Below are 11,918 nucleotides of genomic sequence, written 5' to 3'. Positions count from 1 at the left end.
CTCCCGGGGCTCCCGCTGCGCTCCCGGTGATCCCGGCCAGCCCGGCGCTCCCGGGGCTCCCGCTGCGCTCCCAGTGCTCCCGGCCGGCCCGGTGCTCCCGGGGCTCCCGCTGCGCTCCCGGTGCCCTCAGAGCTCCCCCCGGCCCGGCGCTCCCGGTGCTGCTGCTGCGCTCCCGGTGCTCGCGACGCTCCAGCTGGGCCGGCGCTCACGGTGATCCCGACCGACCCGGCGCTCCCGCTGTGCTCCTGCTGCTCTCAGAGCTCCTCTTCCTCCCCTTCCCAGGCTCCCCTCTTGGGTGGCTGCCTGTCCTGACACGCTGTCCTGTGGGAAACCCRCTGGAAAGGCCGACCCTGAGCAAGGGCTTGCTCTCCAAGAGCCCTCCAGGAGCCTCTGGGGATCATGCCGCTCGGGTTCACATCTTTTGGGGCTGCTCCTTGCCTTCCTTGTGTGCTCCTTGCGCGTGGGGCAAGCGCAGCCCTGCACCAGGGCTTGCTGTGCTGCTGGTGGGAGATGCCGTGAGCAGCGGGGCTGGACGATGGTTCCTACCAGGCCGCAGGGAGGAAGATGCACGCAGGTGTTGGAGTTAAGCCGGGTGAGGACTTTGCCTGTAGAAGCAAGCCGCTCAGAGCAGCTTGCCCTCCTCTTCCATGCCTAAGTGCGGTCCCCTCTCACGCAGCCTCCAGGCCCTCCTGCTCGGTCTTACCTGCTCGTTGGCCCTGTGCCACCAGGCCTTGCCTGCTGCRTGCCCAGGGTGCTCCGCAGCAGCTCGGATGCTGCTGTGCCCATGGCACACAGCAGTGCTGGCACCACAAATGCAACCTGGSTCTGCCACAGCATGGACTAGTCGGGAGCTTTGCCTCCTCCTTGCCACTGGCAAGCGCTCAGGGCAGCTCAAGAGCAAGCAAAGCTCTGCACCGGCTTGTGTGCCGTGGCACAGGGCCCTGTGTGTGGGCACCTCGTTGTGCCCGGGCTCTCCAGCGCAGAGGCGCAGCAGAGCGGGCAGAGGGAGCAGCACTAACTGTGGCTGCCACCGGCTTTGCCAGCTCCCCAGCAGCAAGGCAGAGGCGTGCAATGTGCGCGGTGGGAGAGGAGCGTGCGCGCGGGCGCGATTCCGCCTCCCCGGTGCCACGCCGCCGGCAGCCCCTTCTCACGCCGGCCATGCCCCGGGCTGACAGCTCCAGCACCAACGCTGCCTGGCGCAGAGAGCAGACAGGGTGCTGCCAGTGCCAGCATTGACTGGAAGGTGAGGGGTGGCAGTGGGAGGGCGGCTGTTCCCCGCTGCACCCACCTCGCCGGAGCCCTCGCCAGTTCCTGGGTGCCACTGCTGCTCCTCTCAGCCCCTCAGCGAGGAATCCGCGGCTGGAGGAACAACGGGGAGGCYGCAGAGCTTGTTCCTGCCACAGCCAAGGCCCAGAGCCCTCCTGCAAGCCCAGCCCAGCCTCGCACTGTCGTTACTGGGAGGTGCTGGGGATCTGTTGCAGCTGTGGGATCCTGTGACGTGCGCACCCGGCGCCTGCAGCTCTCATCGCTGAATTTGCAACCTGCCTGCCAGGAAAGCTTGCTGGGAATCTGCAAGGAACCTGCAGTGGTTCCCAGCCCCATTGCACGGCCCCAGAGGTTTTCTGGTCCCCCTCCTGTGCATGGGGCACCCCTACACCAGGGGAAGCTCTGCAGGGCAAGACAGCAGCCCCGCTCCCGGCACCTGGGGGCGTCTGATTTCTCCCTGACACCGCCAATAAAGCCCTGCTAAATCTGGCGCCCGGCTTTGGAGGGGTGGGAGGATTTGCGTCAGCGAGCGACACTTTTAGCTGGGGAGGGGGACTCCGAGAGGGGGAGCAGCTGCCAGCTGAGTCACGCGCCGRGAGGGCTCCCCGAGGCGGCGCCAGCAGCCCCGGCACGTGCCCGGAGCCTGCCCGGCCGGCAGGGCTACGAGGTGGGGAGCCGACAAGGACGGGAGCAGCGGGAGCCCCTGCTGAGCTCTCCCGTGGGAGCAGCAGCACTTTGCCAGGCCCGGCTCCTGCAGACTGGAGCGGCCGGGCCAGCCGTGCCAGCGCCGTGGCAAGCGCGGGGCCCTCGCTGCTGCGCTCCTGGCCCTTCCCAAAGCCCTGCGGGCGCCCTGAGAACAAGCCCCAGCTGCCCTTCCTGCCGTGGGTGAGATTCGGAGGGAGGCTGGTGAAAATCCTCGAGCTCCCAAACAGGGTTTGGCTCATTATGCTCCACGAGACCTCTTGGTCAAGCATTGGGGCACAGATGCTTGGTAGCAGTGGCCACAAGCTTGCAGCTCCTGACCCATTCCCTCCCTTCCTATCCTCCTCTGTCCCATCCTATCTCCTCGCTCCAGATCCCCTCTCTTCCTCTCCCATCTCCTTCCATCATGTGGTATCCCATATCCCATTGCTTCTCAACTCCATTCATCCCCTCCCACATCACATCCCCTCCTCTGCCCTCCTCTCCTTTCTGCTCCATTCGGCTGCCTTCCCTTCCTATCCCTTTCAGCCCCTTTCACCCCATGCTCCCTCCCTTCCCCTCTCATATCCCATATCCSCTTCTCTCCCTTTCCTTCTCTCCCCTTTCCATCTTATCCCATCCCCTCCCCTTCCTTCTCCCATTAGGCACCTCACGCCTCCCTCTCCCATCCCATCATACATTCCCTCCCCTCTCCTCCCATCCCATCCCAAGCCTCATCCCCTCCATATCCCTCTCACCCTATCCCACCTCACCCATTCCATACCGTCTCCCATATATCATCCCCTTCCTTGCCCCTCCCTCTCATCTCCACTCCCCCCGTTCCTCCTCTTCCCTTCTATCCCAGCTCATGCCACCCTCTTTCATCCCACCCCATCCCATATATCTTCCCTGTCCTATTGAATATACCCTATTGAATCCCATCCTCTGACCTGCCAGGGTGGATTCATCCCGAACAGGTAGAGAAATCCAGCCCCATGCCCAGAGGSGCAGGAACAAACCGCAGGCTCGGCGGGTTTCCCTTCCTTTCCCGAGCAAGGCTGCGGACAGGCTGGCTCTGATGAGCGCAGGGCACCGCGGAGCCAGTGGATGCTGGCACTGCCCCAGCTGCATGCACATCAGGGCCCGCAAGTGCCTTCCTCAGGACGAAGCCGAGCGCTCGGAAATGAGGAAATGGCAAATGGTCCTGCTGCTTTCGTTCATTCCCGCTCCCTCCTCCAGCTCCTGCATATGCTTCACGATGCAGCCGTTAAGTGTGTGATCACAAAGCATCTCCTCCCGCTGGCTTGCTGGCTTGCTGGGGACACAGTCAAGCACGGCTGCTTCATCCTGCTGGAAGGCGCCCTGGGAGCTGCGGGAATGCCGGGAGCCCACCCGCCGCTGCCCAGCTCTCCCGTGGGCAGTCACACGCGGCACTGGGGCACCGAAGGCTCCCCGCCGCGGCGGGAATTGCTTCTCTCTGCTGCCCRGGAGCCYGAGGGGCCCCGCGCTGGCGGCCCAYGTGGCGGAGTCACGGAGCAGCTYGCGGTGCTCGGAGCAGCAGGTTGCTGTAAAAGCATGCCAGGCTTTAGCAAGCCCGGCCTCCGGCGGCAAGCGGCCTGGCGGCTGGTGTCCCGGCCACGGGRTCCTCATGGAGACCCGGCAGCTGGGGAGCCTGCTGAGCCCCGAGAGGCTGCGAGCGCGGCCGGCGGCGAGCGGTCCCCTCGGCGCCCTTCAGYGGAGGGAGCATCGGGAGCGGGGCTAGGAGAGGCTCCCTGCTCCTGGCCGCCCCGCCGGGGCTGCTGGCAGTCCGGGCCGGCGACAGGGAGCGATCAGGCGGGGTCAGGGAGCGATCGGACACCTCCAGTTCCCGAGAGACAGGATGCCCTCTCGCCCTGCCATGGCCTCCCCAGCACAGAGGAGGAAGGACAGTCACCTGCCAGGCACGGGGCAGCCGTGGGAGGAGATTCCTGCCCTGCGGAGCGGCCGGAGCTGTGGGACGCAGTGGCACACAGGGCAGGATCCCCCCAGCCAGGGCACAGCGTGTGCTCTGCATCACGGGCTGCAGCCAAGGCACGGGGCTCTGCGAAGGCTCCCGGGGCTCCCCGTGGCAGGCGAGGGGCTCCCGGATCCCCTGGAACCCGCCGGCTCCTTGCAGCGACTCCTTGCAGCGCGCGCGGGGCCTCACCACCAGAGTCCCACTGCCCAGCACAGCCACGGAGAACAGGGCATTACCGCTGTGTCGAGTGCCCACTTCCCTGCGACTGCAGCAAGTGTAGCCATTATCATCTAATAACCACTAATCCCCTCGTTACCTCCTGTCCCTGCGCTCCAGCTGCTCAGGCAGGCTGCGAAGCCGCCTCCTCCCGCCTGCCCGAAGGCCACGGACYGGTACCAGTGCCCAGTCCCCTGCGGGCACTCTGGCCCCTGCCCGCTCGGCTGGTTCCTGTCCTGTCCAGCTCCAGGCAGAGCACCTTTACAAGATCACGGGCTATCAGCTCCTCTTCTCCCTTCTGACTCTGCCCGCCTGCTCTGGCCACGCTCTCCAGCCACCCGGAGCCCGAGTGCCCTTGGGCTTCAGTCCCTCCGCCTCCCCTGCCGGCTGCAGCTGTTTGGCAGTCTCTGTGCCATCCCATCCCGTCATTCCCAGGCTCCTGGGGATGACTCGGAGCTGCACGCATCCTGCCGGCCCCTATCCCCACCTGCAGCCTCTCCTGGCCAGAGGGCTCCTGCCTAATGAGAGCGCCCAGCTCCACCACCACTTGCCTGTACATGCAGAGGCATCTTTATCTTTTTGGAAAGGGTCCAGTTCCTTAATGTTTGTGCCGTGGCGCTAAGGCAACTGCCTGGCTGAAACGTACGGGAGCCTCTTTGCCCTGTGTCCCCTTATCTCCTTCATTTGTGATTACATTTAAGGAGGCTATTAGATGGGCTTGGCACAACCTGCTCTTAATGAACGCGTGGTGCTCGCCAGCTATTAGAAACCTTTCTCATAAGCACTTGCATTAGTGAGTGTGCTCTTCCGCAGAGGGTTATTTTTTGCCGGGGCGGGATGTCAAGCTAAACAGCTTGGCTGATTTCCTGCCTTTGTCCTTCCGGTACCTGGGACAGAGTGTGTCTCCTTTGTCCGCACTGTTTACTGCCTCTCCCTTCCTTCTGGGCTTGTGGCTTCCTGGGCATCTGCTTCCTTTTTGGTTTTAAACCAGGTCAGTGCTGGGGCTTGTCCTGCCAGACCTGATCCAGACACTGCAAGGATTCTGATCACCCCAGACTTGGGTCCAGCACCTGCAGCAACGTTCGATTCCCATGCAGATGTGGTGGCACCCAGCTGCTGATGACCATCCCCTCCCAGCTCTGCTTCCCCAGGGGTTCCTGGAGTCTGCTCCCGTGTAAAGTCGTCATCATCATCATCATCATCATCATCATCATCATCATCATCATCATCATCATCATCATCGGAGGGTGGACCTCTCCCACCCTCTCCCATCAGCAGGCATGTTCCTGCTCGACGCCAAGGCGGTACCGGCGTCGCGGGAGGAATGACCAGTGACCACTGATTCTGTCCTGGTGGGCTGCGCTGCGAGGGCTTCGGGTGGTGTCGGGGCCACAGTGACGAGGGAAAGCGTTGTCACTGGGGAGGTGAGCGCTCCAGGCATGCCTGTGCGGGGTGAAGTGCTGCTGACCCGCGTGTAATAGTCACTGCTCTCCCCAGCCCTGGGAAGGGTGGTGGGAAAACCTCCAGCAACGTTAACTGCCATAAAGCAAAGCAAAACTGTGCTTTATGGGAAACACAAAACCTTGGGAAGCAAGGTGACACGATGTGCAGTTGCTCTGCACATGACAGGGCAGAGCAGAGGAAAGGCTCCCAAGCGGCCTGAGCGCTTCCCTTGCAGCGATGCCCTGGCCGACAGCAAAAACAGAAGAAGAAACTGCGAGTAACCCCCATCCACGGCCACTGGTTTCAATTAATCTGTGACTGCAGTCAAAGCAATGATTTATCCCTAATGGTGCAGTTGCTCAGCAGAACCTGACTGCCTTTATATCCATAAAAAAAAAAAAAAAAAAAAAAAAAAAAAAAAAGCAGCAATGCACTTTAGGAGCTTCTAATGAGAATAATAGCATACCTAATAGAGGCCACCATTCATTACGGCTCCGTGTACCACAAACGATACACGCATTAGGACGCAAAGAGCTATTGCTTTTTGCCCAGCCCAGCCCCTTAGGCCCAGCTCAGCAGAGCATGAGCACTTAGGCGCAGCGCACGCCCCATAGTCTCACCTGGCAGGCTTGCATGGACMGCGCAAGGGACAAGGGCAGCAGAGACAGCAGCTGCGAATGCCTCCAGCTCTCATGAGAACGGGGTAAGCAGGGGCCAAGCCTGCAGGGCTTTGCAAGGAGCAGGAGACTCCTAAACCACTGTGCTCACAACACGAGAGCCCTCCGTGCCCAGTGCATGCATGTTGGCCGCATCACTTCTCTGTCCACCGAGCAGAGCCCAAGCTGGATGCAACAGTCCCGGGAAGCAGTAGCAGCAGCCAGCACGGGCGGATTGCAGGGCAGGTGAGAGCTGGCGAGCGAATGACACGGTTTCCATTTCAGACGACRTGCTGGAGCCTTTAAGCACCCCTTACTCAAGGGCGACTCAGCCGAGCAGCTGGCCSCAGGCGGGACAGGGCAAAGTCCTCCCCTGCCTCCACCTGCCGCCGCTCCCTGCGCTGCCGCTGCTGCCTCCGGGCCGCCTGGGAGGCTGCTGCTCCCTTGCCCGTAGCGGCACCCACACTCATCTGGCTTGCCCTGTGCTCCAGCTCCTGCCCGTGGCCGTGCTGGAGGGCAGCCTCGCCTTCCTGTCCCGCTTCAATGCCACTATGAGTGCCTGGGAACGCAGCCTCTGTCCCCCCTGGAATCAGAAAGCAACAGGCGTTTTCACAACTGCCCCTAAAGAGGCATGAAACCTGGAGGCGAAGGTGTGCAAACCCTTSGTTCAGGGGTGCGAGGGAGCAGGAGAAGCCAAGGGAGGAAGGGGGATAGCAGGTTAGTGCAGCATGGGGGCAGTGGGAAGCGGGCATGRCTTTGGAGCCTCCACGCACAGCAGCTTCCGCCTCTATCCTGCTCATCTGCCCTCGCATCACATATACTCACCCCAAACCAGAGAGACCTGGGGGTGTGCTTGGACACGGGGCACAGCTCGGGCTGGAGGTGCTCCCTCCGCCCCAGCTGAGCCATGGGGCTGGCCATGGGGCTGGCCATGGGGCTCCATCAGGCTGTGGGAAACAGCCCACCACCACATCAGTGCACATCTCTCTAACCAACACTGTCTCTTCATGTTCACCACCATTTGTGTTGCTCCATGGGTTTCTTCCTTCAGCAATCTCTGCAGTCTGGGAGAGAGGATGTAATGAGTTCTTATGGCAGCACGGCTGGAGAAAGCAGGCTGAGGAACCCCCAAGAGCTTCTTCTCCAGCGCAGGAGACCTGACCTGGCTGAGCAGGCTGCCCTGGCGCTCTCAGCAGCATCCTCATCTCCCCAGTCCACGAGAGCCGCACGCCTCTTTCCACGTCGATCACCTCTTCCCAACCGTGATGCTTGGACTCACGCTCTTTCTCCAGTCCTTTTTCTGCCGGGAATGCTGGACACAGTGGGGAAAAAACRGGGAGGCGCCGGCTCTTTGCCCTGGGGTGGCACGGCCCTGCGTGCAGCCCTGCCCGCGAGGGCTGGCCTYGCCGCAGCGCCCAGGCAGAGCAAACAGGCAGGCCCGCGTTATGCCCAGGGCAAACAGCGCCCAGCGGGAGCAGAAATGCCCCTCCAAGCCCAACGCCGAAGCCTTTGCTGGCGATTAAATATGCCCAAGCAAACACTGCCACAAAGCAGCTGCACCGCAGGAGTGGCACATGACGGATGCTCCCTCGGTAATTAAAATACGTGCCAGGGTGCTCAGTCACYGGCAGCCCGGTTATCCACACAGCAGCCTCCGAGTGAAAAGCACATCTCATTGCCATGGGTGGAGGCTGCCGGCTGCGGCGCCCTGGGCACCCTTTTGTGCTGCTCATTCCACTTGCAGCTATAGGGTCCTGTCTACTTGGTGCAGCCTCCCACCCGGCAAGGGGCTTCGAGGGTCCCCATGCATGGCGCTGGTGGGCTGCACGAATGCAAGGAGGACGGGCTGCTCTGAAGGGCAGGAGGGGTTGCCCTTGGGTGAAACTCCGTCACTGGGGAGCTGCTGGTGGTCGTAGGTGGCTCGGTGCAGAGCAGGGCTTGGGAGGAGCTCCAGGCAACCCTGCCCGAGCGCGAGTCATTGGAGTAGATGGTCTCCAGATGGTCTCCTGCCAACCCTTCCTCAAGAGTCCACCACAGCGCGGCCAACAAGGGGCTGGCTCCCCGGCGGGGCCTGGCGCGCTGCGTGCCCGCTGGGCCGCTCGCAGGAGCTCCCTGCTCTGCCTCCTTTCGCTGGCTGAGTTACCAGAGCCTGTGTACAAGGACCGCGGCGGCGCTCGACTTGCRCTGGGCTTGACAAACTCCATGGAAGGCATGGGCGTCCCCCTGAAAAGCATTGCTCGCTTCCCTGCATCCCGAGGCACATCCCAAGGGCCAGCAGCGAGGGGAGCCGCTGGAGCTGCATCCTTCCAGGACGCCACCGGGCCTCAGGGCCGTCCCGGTCTCCTGGGACCCAGGCAAACACACCAACGCGCCGCGTCCCTCGCGCGCGCCGGGGAGCTGCTAATCCCGCTGCGCCGCCCTCCGCAATGTTTGCACAGAAAGGCAAACACGGCGCCCGGCTGCCACCGGGGCCACCGCCTGCGGTGACAGGGACAGCRGCGCCGGCCCTGCGCTCGGTGCCGTCCCGCGGCTCCCGCGAGCGCCGAGCGGAGCAGCGCCGAAAACGGCCCCCGACCACCCGCTCCTGCGGCCAGAGCCCATTGCCGGAGCTGGGGAGCAATGCTGGAAAGGCAGGAGGCCGGGGAGCAGAGGAAAAGCAGGGGAGGAATCCGAGTGTTGCATTGTTACTGCTGCTTCATTAACATTTTTATTAGCTGTAACAAGTGCCAGGTCACATTCTGCTCTTGTTAAAGCCGYGAAAGAGTTTGCTTTCTAACCCCCTATAATTACTCCCGTCAGGCTCAAAAATTCCGTCGTTTTAGATGAAATTTCCTCAGGCTTGGCTTTGGCCCAAGGATTAATTTGTATGGAAGGCCTGAGCAAGGCAAARAAAAAGGAGAAGAATAAAAAGAAAAGGTTCTCCCCTCTTGGTGTAAAGGGAGAACAAGAAATACCCATTTTCTCCCCATCATCAAAATCAAATTGAAAGAAAGAAGTGTAATGACCCCTTCTTTTCTGAACAGTGTGAAAGTCAAAGTGGCTGGGAACTGAAAATTGCAGTTTGGCAGGGAAATCGGCCTTTGCTGGGGAGCCACGTGCAGGCACCACCTGAGGAGGTCCATCCTGATGCGGTCAGGCTCTGGCTTGTAGGAGAGCATCTGCTGGGCGTGCAGGACCCGGGCACGGAGGGATGCTCTCCGTGGGGCTGTGCCAAGCCAGGTCCGGGTGTTTTCCAGACCTGTCACACCGCTTCCTCYGTGACTCACATCCTACATTGCTCCGGTTGCCTTTACCGAGAGCCAGGGGATTTCTGTCCGGGCAGGGTCCGCTCCACGCGTGTGCACAGCGAGGCCRGCCCCGGCGTGAGTCAGCCGCGCTTCCCACCCACCCGGCCCGGGTGGAAGTGCCGGCGAACGCGGCTGTGTGGGTGCGGGAGGTTGTGGCGCTGCCGGGATGCCTGGGCATGCGGGGAGCGGGGATTTTAGAGCTTGCTGAAGAGTGTGTGGGAAGCGAGCAGAGAAAAGCAGTGCAAAAGCAATGCTTTGTGCCAAGGGTTTAATGAGAAGGTTCCCACAAGGGGGAAAAAAAGCAAAATAAAGCCACACTGATCCGTCAGCCTGGGATGAGCCTGTGACAGCCTCCGGARCGCTGGTGTGTGCAGGGGGCAGAGRGCTGTTCCCTCCACCACGCACCAGGTCCTCCCAGCCCGGAGCTGGCGGGAGCAGCTGGGAGCGCGGGCAAACCGTGCGCCCGCTGCACGGCTGCAGCCTGCACACGGGCGCTGACGTCCCGGGGGGGACCTGGCCCGGAGTCCCGCACCGGGGCGGCCGAGAAGCCGCTGCTTGGGGAGCTGGCGGCGTGAGTCAGGCGCACGAGACCTGCTTATCGCCTCGTGGCCCCGCAGGAAGAGGCAGCGCTGATCGCGCATCTCCCTTCCTCCCTTCCGTGCCACGCAGCCCGGGTCCTGYGGGGCCTTGGCTGGAAGGGGCTGTCGGGACCCTTCCACGAGGACCCTGACATGTCTGTCCAGCTGGATGTGCAGCAGCACCAGGGAAACACGGACCTTCTGCAGGGGTGCGTCTTCCAGGGCTTCTGTCCCAGGGACCAGTGCAAACCGAGGTGGAAAGCTCTGAATCTCTGCTAAATACCGGTGGGAACTTCTGTGGGCGCCAGCTTCTTGGCCAGGAGACTGGGTCCATGGATAAGGCTGCTCCAGGTTCAGATGCAGCACACGTGGTACATGAACTTGCCTGTAGCCCACGAAAGCCAGATGCCCTATTTCTAAATGCAGTCATTGCTGTTTCAGGGTTGCCTCCATTCTGCATTTTCAACCATTTAATGATGGTTGATATAAAGAGGTATCTCTACTGCTTGCAACACAGTCGATGGGCAAGGAAAGCCTTGGGATGGTCTGCTGGGGTGCAGATWATTTCAAAAGCCTCTCAGTCAACACAGCCAGGTTTTCTGGCTTTTCCCAGTCCAACCAGGTGCCCAGGAAATCTCCAGAGGGTTTGCACACTAATCCTTCAGTCTCACAAACCCAGGCTTGTGCTCTGCTCCTTAGAGCCCCCCCAGGACCCAGACCGTGCAAGTGAGAATATCTTTCACGCAGCTCCGTGCTAGGGCAAGTCCCTGARCCCACAGGACCCCAGAGACGTCGGTGGCCGGTTGAAGGGGTGTACTCCTCCATCAGCCGCTCTCAGGCCCCGTTGTTTGTGCACGGCGAGCATCCAGGCGTCACTCCGCAGAGCAGCTTTCCCATTTGTTTGCCTTGTGTTTGTTTTTCCCCTGGATCTCTTTAGCAAATGTTAAACAAGCAGTAAAAGCAGAGGCAGAAATTGCCCTTGCCTTGCTGGACAAACAGTGGGAGTGAGCGCGGGGTTCAGACCCATTCCACACARGGTGATCCGGGCCTGTTTTTTCTGCCACCGGGGGTGGGCGGCTGAGCCTCTGTCCCGGAGAGCAGGGGTAGTTCCCCCCCCCCTCCCCCTGCACCAAGAAAATCAGGACTGGATTCCTCCCCAGGGAGCAGGCCTCCTCGGGAGCATCATGTATGTCTATGTACCATCCCACGCGTGCTCCCCTGGGGATAGTGCCAAGGGCGCGTGGTCCTGTGCGTTCTCCCCTCGGGCGTGCACACACGCGTGTGTGTGTGTGTAAAATCCTGTGTGTGCTGCCCCGGGGGTGTGTGTGCCTCCGTGCGCGCACGCGTCGTGAGCGTGTGCAGCGCCGYGAGTGCCACCCTGCGCGTCTGCGCGTGCCGTGGTGCGTGTGGCTGCTTCTTCCTTTGTGTGCAGCCCGAGTGGGCTGTGCGCGAGCGTGTGCAGCCACGGGCGCGCCCGCCTGAGTGCATATGCAGTCGTGCATGTCACCGCAGATGTGCTAGCCCCGGTGCGTGTGTGGATGCACTGCACCCCGTGTTCCTTGCTGGGCGCCTGTGCGGAGCTCCTGCGTTACCGTGTGCATGTGCACCACGCCACGAACGCCACCCCGCGCGCATGCATGCCCAGGAGCGCGTCATGCTCGTGCACGGGCTCGCACGGGACCCCGCGCGAGCTCCCACGTGTGCGCGGCGCCCTGCGCGTGCTGCTGCCCGCGTATGCGCGCGCTAACGCCCCGCGCGCGCCCTGCGCCCGCGCGCGCGGCCCCGGCGCGTGTCC

The sequence above is a fragment of the Nothoprocta perdicaria genome, unplaced genomic scaffold, assembly GCF_003342845.1.
Source record: "Nothoprocta perdicaria isolate Ctin4 unplaced genomic scaffold, notPer1 scaffold_405, whole genome shotgun sequence".
NCBI classification, from domain to species: Eukaryota; Metazoa; Chordata; class Aves; order Tinamiformes; family Tinamidae; genus Nothoprocta; species Nothoprocta perdicaria.
Note: the sequence above shows the minus strand (reverse complement) of the source record.